This window comes from Chrysemys picta, chromosome 10, assembly GCF_011386835.1.
Source record: "Chrysemys picta bellii isolate R12L10 chromosome 10, ASM1138683v2, whole genome shotgun sequence".
Lineage (NCBI taxonomy): Eukaryota > Metazoa > Chordata > Testudines > Emydidae > Chrysemys > Chrysemys picta.
The window spans coordinates 11,935,758-11,950,729 of NC_088800.1; positions in this window are offsets into that span (position 1 = coordinate 11,935,758).

Here is a 14,972-nt window from a genome sequence, read left to right on the forward strand (position 1 = left end):
TCAAGGTCCCTCGACTGTATGTGCATAAGAGGTCATAATAATCTCCTGGTTCTTTTTTTCCAACTCTGGAAACCCTGCTCTAGAAGGGAAGCAATAAAATACAGAGCACTATCAATGGCTGAGAGAGTATCTTCTCTCCTTCACTGGCTGAGGATTTGGGTGCTTTCTGCCATTGCACTGTCTGGTAGTCCTGCAAGTTAACTTATTTTATACTAAACAGTAGAGCATCCCTGATATTATGAATTGCACAATGGTGTTACCCAGCCTCAAGGCAGAGGGAAGCTTTGGGTGCCCCCAACTCAAGGAGGAGGCTTTGGGAGCTGGATATAACAAGGGATGAGTCATGTTTTGTGCTCTCTTTGTGGGTGAATGAATTTAGTGCTCCTGAAGGTAGGGCATTATCAGTAGAGCGTGGTGCTGGGTGAACTTCCCATGCACAGCTCTGTCCTGATCTGCAAACCTTCTGCTACTCCAGTTATGGGACCACACACAGCTCTCCCAGCGCCCCTCCAGCCATGCCTGCAACATTCCCTGCTTCTCCAGATTTGGCCTTCCCTTGCCTGCCAACTGCCAGACAGAATGTTGGTTTAGTGATGGGACAAGTATCCATCGGAAGCTAGAAGAGGATTCACAAATAGACGACAAAGTCAGGGTTGGTACTTACAGGAGGACTCCAGATGCAAAAGATTTGCAGCTTTCCAGTTTGGTTCATGTTATAATGGGCTTCACTGGAGTTTGGATTATGAGTGCCGGATTCAGAATAAGATAAGGCTGATTGCATTTCTATTATTTCAAATCCCTTTCTCCACAGAAAACCATTGGAAGCATCTTATCCTTAGTGTCTCCTTTTTCGTTACCTAGAAACCCAGACTGGTTTTTATGAGCAGGAAATATTCAGGAAGGGGCTTTGATCTCATCCTCTTGAAAGAGAAACATTTCTCCCCCACTCCCCACCTTCTATTTCATTATTTCATAACTATTTATGGGCTTTACCTCCCTCCTTTGCAGCCTGGATTTCTGAGCCTCATAAACATCAGAACCTCTCTCACCTCCAGCATTATGATTTCACCCAGAAGTAAATCTGTACAAGAGTCAACAGTACCTGCAAGGCTTTCTGTGAATCAAAACCATTTTATGTGGCTAACACCACTATATGTTGTCCCGAGCCTTCAGAGAAACCTCCTTAAGAGATGGATTTTGCCTGGGGTGAAAATGGCTGGGGGGGGGCCAAAATCCATTAGAATTTAATTCCAAGTCATAATTGAACTTAGCAAGCTTTTGGGTTTCTTTATGATTCTCCTCTTCTTTTGTCTAAGACTTTGCTGAGCTTTTCTCACAATGTGTTAGTTGCATATTATAGAGCAAATAGCCCAGCGGTGATCAGCCTGCCTGCATTCTCTCTGTGCACTAAGCAGGGATTTCTCATTTCATGCATCATTTACAGCTTGCCGTCGAGATTTCACAAACCTCGTACGTACGTCGCCCTAACAAAGGCAAGGGGTCTCAGTGTCACGGAGGGAGGCGAGTGCATTAGCCTTTCGCCATTGGAGGCCTCGGTTCAAATCCTGGCTCTGGTTACCAAGAACAATGAGTCTGATGGACTCTAATCATCATCCTTATAGCAAACAATTGGCAGCATCACAAAACAACAGTGCCACTTGACATAACTGGGCCTGGCTGGCAGGCACTACTCCCGGAAAGCCCAGGAACGAATTGCAGGGGGTGATGGGGTTAGGACTGAGGTGTATTGGCAAAGCTATGGTCAGGATTGCAATAACTAGAAGCCGTGAAGGTCAGGGTTGAGGTGCATCAGTGGAGCTGTGTGTGGGACCATAACTGTAGTGGGACCATAACTTGCTCCAGGTCAAGGTTGGGTTATGTGGGGGAAGGAATTAGAATCTCTCTGGGGGAGTTCAAGACTCATGTACGTTGGCAGAGGTTGGGGGAGAGATGGACTGGAACAGCAAAGGTGGTGGTTTTTACAATGTGTGTCCTGAGGCACTAGGAACTGGACTGAGACCACCAGCTCATTTTACACAGGGCATTAAACAGTCATCAGACACTGACTTGAACTGGATTGAAGCCAGTGGCCTATATGCATTTTTCCTTGTGTTTTCCCCCCATACTCCACCTTTGCCTCCACTGCACCTTCCATGAAAGCACATATTTCATTCACCAGCTAAGCGTACGCGTTATCGGTAGCAGCATAACACTCCACTTCAAAGGGGACACTAGCAAGGTTGGGAAGTCTGAGCTGGGATCTGCACTGGGATCTGAATAGTGCTGGGATCAAAGCAGTTCAGATAATGTTCTTTCTCCATCTCTCATAGTCTATATTCTTCATGGTCAGCAGGTCTTTCCTTCTCCACTCCTCACCTTCTTCTCTAGCCTACATGGGTCAGATTGAGATTTAGTTTCTCTCTCTCTCTCTCTCCTTCTGTTTTTTTCTGGGGCAGATGATGCAGTGCATAGTACAAAAAAATAAAGGTTTAACAATAGCACAAAATTACAGGGATCATCATTTTTAGGTAGGAGTTCTGCTCTGTGTGATAGCAGGCAGCTGCAGATTTATTTTGTTAATTACACTAGAGCAGTGCGGGCTGAGGGACGTACTGGCCGCTGCTTCCAGCAGCTCCCATTGGCCTGCAGCAGCGAACCGCGGCCAGTGGGAGCCACGATCGGCCGGATCTGCCGACGCGGCAGGTAAACAAACCAGCCCGGCCCTCCAGGGGCTTTCCCTACACAAGCGGCGTCCCAAGTTTGGGAAACACTGCACTAGAGGAAAGCAAGAGAACTGATACTGGAGAAAACCCAGCACCTTAAAATCATACTCAGAGGTTCTGAATGTTCCAGGTGATAACGCCGACTTTGGCACAAAGCTCATTTTTATATTTCTAGAGAGAAAAGTGGTTACAGCATTGTGACGGGGTTCCCAAGGACTGTAGGTCTGCTAAGCCCTCCAAATGCACCAGCGTGGGCTGCCTCTCACATGGTGATGCTGATGTCAAGCTACAAGCCTCTGAAAGCACTGCACTGACACAGACATCCACAGGCCGGGACACACCCAACTGAGTTGCATGAATAATCTCCCAGCCACTCATGAACCATCAATAGGGAGGCTCCAGCCAATTCCCCCCAGCTCCCCAGTCTTACACCCCAGAACTGTATTGTCTTGCACTGGCCAGAAGCCTGGCCAGTGTAAGTTCATTATCTAATTTGCCACTGTGTCAAAAGAAACTGGACAAGCACCAGCCTTTGTAACCTGAGCAGATTTCCCAAGCACTTTAGACAAACTCACTGGTAAGAATAAAATATTAAAATAAGTTTATTAACTGCAGAAAGCTAGATTTTAAGTGATTATAAGGGGTAGGCATAAAGGTCAGAAATAGTTACCTTAAGGAAATAAAAAGTAAACACGCATTCGAAATCCTAACCTTTTAGAGTAAGTAAGACTTGAATCAAGCAACGTCTTACCCTAACAGATGACACAAGCAGGTTTACGGTTCCTCAATGCACAGACTGGACTCCCTTTCCAGCCTGGGACCACTCTTCCCCAGTTCAAAGTCTTTTTCCTTCAGACATTCCTCCAGGTGTTGAGATGCGGGGAAGAGAGGCCAAGTGATGATCTCACTGTCTCTCTTTTTATACCTTCCTCCAGCTGCTAGAGAGATCCTTGCTGTGACCTGGGAGGCAGTCATTCCCCAGTGGGAAGGCAGTCTCCATTGTGTATGTGCATTTCCGAGACGTCTTTAGGATAGTGGATTGGGTGTTGATGAGCCATGAACAACCATCTGGCTGGTGATAGCTACTGAAAAGTGGGTTGTGGGTTTTCCCAACCTCACAACGTATTTCAGTAACACATAATTTATAATGATAGCAAATACAATCCAACAGGATATTAATGTGCAACAGATTAAGACTTTTAAAATGATACCTCAGAAGGCATACTTGTACAAAACATTTCATAATTATATGACAGTGGTGAATATGGGCATTCCAAGATGCTATTTTGAGGTACAGAGTGTCACAAGCATTTCTCCCTCGTACTAAACTATAACCCAACATGGCAGGTATTTGGTGTATTTTGCACCAAATTTAGTAAATTATAGTAGCCAGTATTAATTGTTAAAGGCCATAAATCTCCAGTGATTTGATTTGGTTTGGTTTGGCTTGGTTTGAATGAACATGCAAAAGTTGAGATGCTTCTCCAAACTACACAGTCCTTTTCAGTCTGTAAAATTGGGCTGGAAATAGCATGAGAAGTATCTCCTTCATTCTCACTCCTGGTCAGTCCGAACAGCTGCTCTCAAGGGACTTTGGCATTTTCCATTCTAACCTCAAGGGGGGAAAAAAGGTTCCATTTGAGTTTCATGGAAGGTTTTCATGACAACTCAGATCACAGCAGTTATGCCAAGGAGTGAATAGGCTACAGGGAATAAACTTTCCTCTGACTCCTAGAAATGGGTTCCTCCAGGTCAAAATTGAGGCACATGAGTGGCATTTGTATGGGGACCGTCCACTGCCATTGCCCATACTGTAATTGTCCTATGGCTAAATGGTGAGCTTCAATCTCCCACGCTGCCAGTTTGATACTTTCACCAGCACTAATTTCACCTTTTTTCTTTGAAAAAAAAAACTAAATAGAAGACACCCTGGCAGCTGGTGAGAAACAGCTCCGTGTTTGGCTGCAGGATGAAGTCAGAGGTGGGAAAAGATGCCCTTGTACACTCTTTAATACTCACCTGCTAGAAACCATAATAGAGTGAAATGACCCATTTCCATCCACAGCGGCCTGCTGTAATTAGGAACTCTTCTGCTAGTGATTCCTTTTCTACTCTTTGTAAAATCTGGCTTGGCTGTACTATGTAACCTATCACAAGATAGCTAATGTAATACCAATTTTTAAAAAGGGGTCCAGAGGCGATCCTGGCCAGTGAGTCTAACGTCAGTACCGGGCAAACTGGTAGAAACTATAGAAAAGAACAGAATTATCAGACACATAGATAAACACGATTTGTTCGGGAAAAGTCAAAACGGCTTTTGTGAAGGAAAGGCATGCCTCACCAATCTATTAGCATTCTTGGAGAGTGCCAACAAGCATGTGGATAAGGGTGATGTAGTGTACTTGGATTTTCAGAAAGCCTTTGACAGCATCCTTCATCAAAGGCTCTTAAGGAAACTAAGTAGTCATGGGATAAGAAGGAAGGTCCTCTCATGGATCATTAACTAGTTGAAAGATAGGAAACAAAGAGTAGGATCGAGGTGAATAGAAGGGTCCTCCAAGGATCTGTACTGGCACCTGTGCTGTTCAACATGTTCATTAATGATCTGGAAAAGGGATTGAACAGTGAAGTGGAAACGTGTGCAGACAATACAAAATTATTCAAGATAGTTAAGTCCTAAATTGACTGTGAAGAGTTAAAGAAGGATCTCACAAAACTGGGTGACTGGGCAACAAAATGGCAGCCGAACTTCAGCGTTGATAAGTGCAAAGTAGTGCACATTGTAAAAAATTATTTTGACTATACCTATACAGTGATGGCATTTCAATTAGCTCTTACCACCCAAGAAAGAGACCTTGGAGTCACCATGGATAGTAGTCTGAAAACTTGTGTCCAATGCACAGCAGTGGTTTAAAAGGCTAACAGTATGTTAGGAACTATTAGGAAAGGGTAGAAAAATAAGACAGAAAATAACATGATGCCACTATTTAAATACATGGTGTGTCCACACCTGGAATACTGTGTCCAGTTCTGCTCGCCCTATTTCAAAAAGGATATAGTGGAACTAGAAAAGGTTCAGAAAAGGATGATCAAGGGTATATAGTCATTTCCATATGAGGAGAGACTAAAGAGAATGGGGCTGTTCAGCTTAGAAAAGAGATGACTAAAAGGAGGATATGATAGAAGTCTATAACATCATGAATGGTGTGGACGAAGTTAATAGAGAAGTGTTATTTACCCTTTCACACAATAAAAAAATCAGGGGATCATTCGATTAAATTAATAGGCAGCAGGTTTAATATAAACAAGAGGAAGTACTTTTTCACACAACGCACAACCAACCTGTGGAACTCATTGCCATGAGATGTTGTGATGGTCAAAAGCACAACTGCCTTCAAAAAAGAACTGGATAAGTTGATGGAGTGTAGGTCCATCAATGGCTATTATCCAGGTTGGTCAGGGATGCAACCTCATATGTGGGTGACCCTAAATCCCAAGTGAAAGACAGGTGTGGATCACTCCATAATTACCCTGTTCTGTACAATATCCCTGAAGGTCTGGTATAGGCTACCGTCAGAGACAGGTTACTGGGCAAGACGGACCATAGTCTGACCCAGTATGGCAGCTCTTATGTTCTTATGACTTTATCAGAGCAATATAAACCCACCCCCCATGCAAAAATACAGCATATCTAATTTACCTAGCAATTTGTATATATAATCCCATGATGCTCTGTGAGAGTTCTTAACTAATCCTGCCCAGCTATGGGTTGTCTATCATAAATATGTCATCCTGTATTCCATTTGGAATAGTTTCATTAAGGAAACAGTGCATTCTAATGTAACTCTCCTCTTCAGAAGACAAATGGAAATCAATGCATTTTTTTAATTTGCATTTTGAAAACATCCAGTCCACTAACTCAGCTATAATTCTCTCCCTAACACAGAGCAATGTGTTACCCAGGGTGTGTTTTGTTGCCATTAGGATATATTAAATACTATCAGTTATGATGCCTTAGTATCATAGCATTTGGAGACTGGCCGGGAACCCACTCCCATCTGAGCTGTATTATGCTATGAAACGTTGGAGGCATTTTTAGACACCTTGTGCAAAATTCATGACCGTGAAAAGTGGCCTCTCTCTACTCTTCTAGGCATGGAATGCTTGCAAGAAAACAAATCCTGCTTCATGCCAGATCGCTACATCTCAATCAGACCCACTAAGCCCGGCTGATTACTGTGGGCCCCTTCCTTCTAATGACTATAGACTTGCATACGCCTCATGTATTATTTACCAAGGTGTGCTTATTGTTATTGCAATAATTCAAGGCAGTGTGTTACAGACACAGCTCTGAGTGATTGCGATCAATAGAAGAAAAGCCAATCTGCATGGAACAGCAACCCTGGTCGTTAGGGGCGGACAGTCCTCCTTTGGTTAACGCTTTCTAGCCTTGCAGCACAAGGAGAAGGAGTTTGTACGCGGGACAGCAGGGCAACCAGTGACTTCCCCCACCATGATCCTGCTGTCTCTGAAGGGAGTGGAAGATGGGGGTGCTGGCACCAGGCCTTAGCTCCTCCAGTTGAGAGCCTCTGTGTGACGCCCCCACATGTGCACCCTGTAAGCAAGTGCAACTTCACCATGGGTTATGTGTGTCCCCCCGTGTGCCTCATTCACAGATGATATGGCTCTGCTACAGCTCCCAGCTAAGGGACCAACATAGGTGCTTAGGAAATTTTACTGCAAAAATTTAGGCGCCTGCAGCAGTGTTTCCCAAACTTGGGATGCCACCTGTGTAGGGAAAGCCCCTGGCGGGCCGGGCCAGTTTGTTTACCTGCCGCGTCCGCAGGTCCGGCCGATCGCGGCTCCCACTGGCCGCAGTTCGCGGCTCTGGGCCAATGGGGGCTGCTGGAAGTGGTGGCCAGTACGTCCCTCGGCCCGCGCCGCTTCCAGCAGCTCCCATTGGCCCAGAGCCGCGAACCGCGGCCAGTGGGAGCAGCGATCGGCCAGACCTGCGGACGCGGCAGGTAAACAAACCGTCCCGGCCCGCCAGGGGCTTTCCCTACACAAGCAGCAACCCAAGTTTGGGAAACACTGGCCTACAGGATTGGGGCAGCTGAGAGGGGGGTTTGTGAATCTCAGTGGGGGCTAAGTCCCTTTGTGAATGTATCTCTACGTGACTTGCCCAAGGTCACATCAGCTGCCTGTGGATGAACAGGGAATCCAGCCTGGGTCTCCCAAGTCCCAAGCCAGCACCCAAGCCACTGAATTGTCCTGCCTCTCTCTCGTAGCCCTTGCTATTCTCACAATTGACTTCAGTGGCACTATTCCCATGAGGAAGAGCTGCAAGGAGCCACAGTGGTGAGGCCAAAGCAGGGTGGTTTATTCATAGATTCATAGATTCATAGATTCTAGGACTGGAAGGGACCTCGAGAGGTCATCGAGTCCAGTCCCCTGCCCGCATGGCAGGACCAAATACTGTCTAGATCATCCCTGATAGACATTTATCTATCATTCTTCTGGTGAAGAAGTGGCCTGAGCCATGGGTTCCCCCTCCCTTCTATGCCCAATGAAGCAAGCACAGTGTCAGGAGCTGGGGTTAACGAAGGCCCCTGCATACTCACTTGTGCTTAAGTCACCAGATCGGATCTGCCCAGGGAGGTCCTACAGGGTGAGCCTGCCTCCCGTGCTACATGTTGCCAGGTCATCATTTCATAATTGAAATCCCTCTTCGATTAAACCACGACAGGGTTTCATTAGCACAGAGCTTGTTCCTCACAGCACTGCTGATCCATCTGGGAAAAGGACAACTGAACCCATTTACGTTACAGTAACAGGGGGTGGGAGAGACGAGACCAAAGTAGTCAAATTATGAAAATTGTTTCCAGAGTAGCCGTGATCCTGGCCTAATAGCAGGGATTTGGTGACTGCTTTGAGTTAAACGAAATCCAATCCAGCATAATCCCCGAAGGGGCACGATTTGTTTTTTAAAGATGACCTAAAAAAGGGGGGTGGAGGAACTGGGCTTGTGCCCTTTGTTGCTGTTTTCTGACAGATAAAGAAGGCCTGAAAGATTTTTCTCCAGAAGTCCCTGCTTGATTTTTACATGAGGAATTCAGATCTTGTCTAGCCTGTATGGTAATTGCAGAACTAGCGAAACGATGGCTGTGTCTACACTAGCACTTTGGGCGGTAAAATTGATGTCGCTCAGGGGTGTGAAAAAACATACCCCTGACCGACATGAGTTACACTGACGGAAGCGCCGGTGTGGATAGTGCTGTCGGCAGCAGAGCTTTTCCCAATGACTTAGCTACCGTCGCTCCTTAGGGGTGGTTTAATTAGAGCTCTCTCCCGTCGGCATAGATCAGCTACACAGGAGACCTTACCGTGGCACAGCTGCGTAGACATGGCCTAAGACACCATAAGGGAATGAAAGCTGAGCAAGTAAGAGGGGAAAGACTCTGTAATCAGACTGGTTTTAAACTCTTGGGTTTTATTAACAGTGACTTCATTCCAATGCCAAATGAACACTTCGTTGAAAAGAGGCCTTTGTTCAAGTTTCAATTAAAGTAATAATCATCTCTTTGTGACCTTCAAGAAGTCCTCCAGCAAAACCAGGGAAGACAAGACTTGACAATCCCAACATTTCTAAGGTAAAAAACAAGCAGGATAAAAAATAGCTAGAAACACCTCACCCAAACCTTCTTTATCCATAGTGATGAAACAAACACTCCACCCAACCACCCCACCATCACCACCACCAAAACAAACAAACAAACTGTATTACAGGAAGCCATCTTGCTTCAAATGAGAGAAAATTATAGTTATGGTTCTTTTAAATATTTTCTAACACTATTTGATCAAAACCTCTCTTTCTTTTAGTGATTAACAACTAGGGATATTCCATGGTTAAAAACTTCCCCTTCCTCCTCATTTCCTAGGCATTATCCCAGTGTAGTATAAGACAGTAAGGACTATTTTGATCAGTACAGCATCCTGAGGGCCAAATTATCAGAGATTGGCCCCCATTCCTGCATGAAAAATTTTGCACATGCACTTTTTGCACACTCTCAACTGTACACTAACATGGTGGCATTTCCATGCACAAGAAACCCATTTGCACACACAGAAAAATAGTGTATCAAAATTGTGTGCACAAGTGATTCGGACAGATTTTGCATTCCTGTCCAGCCTGGCTAATAGCCATTGATGGACCTATCTTCCATGAACTTGCGTTGTGTGAAGAAATACTTCCTTTTGTTCATTTTAAACCTGTTGCCTATTAATTTCATTTGGTGACCCTTAGTTCTCGTGTTATGAGAAGGAGTAAATAACACTTCCATATTTACTTTCTCCGCACCAGTCATGATTTTATAGACCTCTATCATATCCCCCCCCCTTAGACATCTCTTTTCCAAGCTGAAAACTTCCAGTCTTATTAATCTCTCCTCATAAAGAAGCCGTTCCATACCCCCTAATCATTTTTGTTGCCCTTTTCTGAAACTTTTCCAATTCCAATATATCTTTCTTTGAGATGAGGCAATCATATCTGCACACAGTATTCAAGATGTGGGCGTACCATGGATTTATATAGAGGCAATATGATATTTTCTGTCTTATTATCTATCCCTTTCCTATTGATTCCCAACATTCTGTTCGTTTTTTTGACCGCTGCTGCACATTGAGTGGATGTTTTCAGAAAACTATCCACAATGACTCCAAGATCTCTTTCTTGAGTGGTAACAGTTAATCATTTTATATGTATAGTTGGGATGTGCATTACTTTGCATTTATCAACATTGAATTTCATCTGCCATTTTGTTGCCCAGTCATTCCGTTTTGTGATATCCCTTTGTAACTCTTCACAGTCTGCTTTGGACTTAACTATCTTGAATAGTTTTGTATCATCTGCAAATTTTGCTACCTTAGTGTTTACCTTTTTCCAGATCATTTATGAATATGTTGAACAGTACTGGTCCCAGTACAGAACCCTGGGGGACACCACTATTTACCTCTCTCCATTCTGAAAACTGACCATTTATTCTTGCCGTTTGTTTCCTATCTTTTAACCAGTTACTGATCCAGGAGAGGATCTTCCATCTTATCCCATGACAGCTTACTTTGCTTAAGAGCCTTTGGCGAGGGACCTTGCCAAAGGCTTTCTGAAAATCTAAGTACACTATTTCCACTGGATCCCCCTTGTACACGTGCTTGTTGATCCCCTCAAAGAATTCTAGTAGATTGGAGATGCATGATTTCCCTTTACAAAAGTCATTTTGACTCTTCCCCAACAAATCGTGTTAATCTATGTGTCTGATAATTCTGTTCTTTACTATAGTTTCAACCAATTTGCCTGGTACCTGGTACTGAAGTTAGGCTTACTGGCCTGTAATTGCCGAGATCCCCTCTGGAGCCCTTTTTAAAAATTGGAGTCACATTAGCTGTCCTCTAGTAATTTGGTACAGATGTTGATTTAAATGATAGGTTACATACCACAGTTAGTAGTTCTACGATTTCCCATTTGAATTCCTTCAGAACTCTTGGGTGAATACCATCTTGTCCTGGTGACTTATTACGGTTTAATTTATCAATTTGTTCCAAAACCTCCTCTAATGACACCTCAATCTGGGACAGTTCCTCAGATTTGTCACCAAAAAAGAATGGCTCAGGTTTGGGAATCTCCCTCACATCCTCAGCCATGAAGACCGATGCAAAGAATTCATTTAGTTTCTCCGCAATGGCCTTATCTTTCTTGATTGCTCCTTGAGCATCTCAATTGTCCAGTGGCCCCACTGGTTGGTTAGCAGGCTTCCTGCTTCTGATGTACTTAAAAAAAATTTTGCTGTTACTTTTTGAGTCTTTGGCTAGCTGTTCTTCAAATTCTTTTTTGGCCTTCCTAATTATATTTTTACACTTCACTTTCCAGAGTTTATGCTCCTTTCTATTTTCCTTAATAGGATTTAACTTCCACTTTTTAAAGGATGTCTTTTTGCCTCTCACTGCTTCTTTTACTTTGTTGTTTAGCCATGGTGGCACTTTTTTCGTCCTTTTACTATGTTTTTTTAATTTGGGGTGTACATTTAAATTGAGCCTCTATTATGGCATCTTTAAAAAGTTTTCATGCCGCTTGCAGGGACTTTTGTGCAAAGTCCTGCTTCTCTGAACACATTACTTGTAAAAAACCAAGATGGCCTCAAAGAAAATACCGGCCTCCATCACCAATTTCTACTCCCACCCCGTTGGAACAACCTATAAGCTTTGAGTAGCTGCTTGTGTCACAAAGGGGTCCAACCATCCTCCCATCGTTCCTGAACTCCCCATGAAAAGGCCACGTTCACTTCCCTGTTTGTTGCAGGGGTGGTTGTTTTAGGGAAGAAAGTTGTGGTTGTTGAGTTCTTGGCCCAGACAATTGATCCCTGACATTTTTAGGCATCAGATAAATCAGTGTATTGGGGTTACCCTTGCACCTGCAAGAACTGGGCCAAATTCTAGTTGCAACTGTCCTGTCCTGCTGAAGCCAATGGGGTTGCATAGCTGTAAATGAGAGAAGAATTTGTCACCATGGATTAAAATTCCTCCCTGATGACTTCCACAGAGTTACATCTGGGATGAATTGGTCCCATTATGACTTAGTTCAGAGTCCCCCATTGATTTCTAATATACAGTACATGCATCAGCCATTAATGCAAAGCACAAAGTCCAGGTTTCCAGTGCAATCAGTTTTGACCTTTGCAGGGTCCAGAGTGGGGTTCTTGGCAGCAAACTTGGTGACTGTTTTTTGGTTTCTTTGTCAGGGCAACTAATCAAACGCTGATTGATAGTTCAAAGCATGATCAGGGAAGACCAGCTCCATCCTGATCCAGAAAATTCTTCTATCACATAAGCCTGGACCCAGATCTCCTTCCTCACCCCGAGCAGGAACCTCCCCTGTGTCATAAATTACCTTTTCACCAGGCAACTGATCTGGACACAGTCCTTAGTATCCGCCTCCAGCTGCCTGGTGATCAGGCAGCAGAGAAGGGTGAATGTCCGTGGAGTCTCCCAGCTTAGCCACAAGACCAGGCCTGCCCTTTTCCAGCTGTTTCCACTGTGCTCTTGGGGATAAGTCAGGCCGAAGCCAAAGGATCTGACAGGATGGAAACGGAAATTCTAAGCATTCCTCTTCCATAGCACACATGCCCAGTGAAAAGCAACAACCAGCAGTTGGGTTGGAGCTTAATACAAAAATTAATAATAATGATGAGCTCAACAAGAAGCTACTGAATTGACTCCAGATAACCCCAGCAGCCCTGGGTTATAAAATTGTCCAGCATACAACACTATTGAGACAGGTGAAATACTGAGGAGTATAGGAATCAAAGGCCACAACCTGCAAAGAGTGAAATCTGGGTTTAGGAAAAACCCCTGCCCATTCTCTGCAATTTCCTGAGTGTGTGATTTTATTTTCATTTGGCCTTTATGTCTCACCAATCACACACAATAAAATCCTCTTCAGATAATGCATGTCTGGAATTGATGGACTTTTACTCCTACGTCCTTTTCAAGGTGAGAAAGATGGATGTTTTCCACCACTCTACTGCAGATGTCTAAGCAGCATTTAGAAGGTGTTGTGCAGGAGGCAGGTGCATTAATTCTCATACACATTTCAGTTGTAATGGAAAGGAAAACTGATCAATGGGAGAACTGAATGTAAATGCCATACAGTCCTGGTTAGTAACGGTTGGATTCAGATGGGATGGGATATTCATGTGGTTATTAATTATCCAATAACAATTTTCACAAGAGCAGAGGGGTGTTTGTCATGGTTTCTTGGCCAAATTCCAAATTGATCAGTTTCTCTCCCTAACGTTCACCTCTATGTATCTGTGTATTTTAGGATTTCATTCTGCTGCTCATCACTCTCGCACCTTTACCCTGTAGTTTCTGTTCCTTCTGTTGTGTTGTGGTTTTTTGTGCGCAGCTGGTCCAGTCCAGTCAGGCGGCTGTCCTTTGATGGTGGACAAAGTGGTTTTTTCCTCACATAGTTGGTAATGTTTGTAAAGCACAGAGATCCACTGGAATGAGAAGTGTGGTGTCCAATGATCACTCAGTGCTTAAGGTGCTTACGAGACATCAGCTTTAGGCCAGGTCCACACTAAAAAGTTAGGTTGCTCCAGTTACATTGGTCAGGTCACAGCTTGGGTGGAAAACCCAGGTGCTGCAGGAAGCACTGATTGGGCCCTCTTTCCACAGTCAGTACTGAGCCAATGCCCATGTCTCATGACAGGGGGTGTTGTACTGCGGAAGGTGCCCAGTGCCCTCTTTCCTTTGTGGCATTTGAATATTGCCTGGCACTTTCCCAAGAGGAGGGGCATTAAACCTAGCCACAAATGCTGCCATGCTATAACTCTGTTGTTTCAAGTGGATACGGTATTGTGCTTCACTGGCTGCCTTAAACAATTGTGCAGTATTGCTGTTCAGGCTATCGTGAGCACATCACACCTGTCCTCTGCTTTCTACACGAGCTTCCCAGGGAATATTGAGTCAAGTTCAAAGTTTGTGTTCTTATCTTCAGGGTGCTCCGTGGCCTTGGCCCAGGATATCTTAACTCTACCTAAAGCTGTAGGACAGGGGTCGGCAACCTTTTGCACGTGGCTCACCAGGGTAAGTACCCTGGCAAGCCAGGCCGGTTTGTTTATCTGCCGCGTCCGCAGGTTCGGCCGATCACGGCTCCCACTGGCCACGGTTCGCTGTTCCAGGCTAATGGTGGTGGCGGGAAGTGGAGGCCAGCACATTCCTCGGCCCACGCCGCTTCCCACCACCCCCATTGGCCTGGAACAGCGAACCGCGGCCAGTGGGAGCCGCGATCGGCCGAATCTGCAGACGCGGCAGGTAAACAAACCGGCCCGGCCTGCCAGGGTACTTACGCTGGCAAGCCGTGTGCCAAAGGTTGCCGACCCCTGCTCTAGGATGAAGACCATGGTCAATAATTTTGCTCCTCGGGCACAGTGGAGCTCTCTACAATAAAGCTCATCTGGGTGGGAGACACAGCTTTCTCAGCGGCTAGTCTGAGACTATGGAATAAACTCCCCCAGGAACTGAGGATCACAAACCTCCCCAAACCTCCAAGCACAATGTGCATTTCTTTGACCTTGCCTTCTCTAGCATACATACATAGCAATGTGTATTACAAAACAACCCCTCCCCCCCATGTACAAATCCTACCAAAACAATACCCTCCCTTGCACACACTTCTCCTCTTGGGGAGGGGAT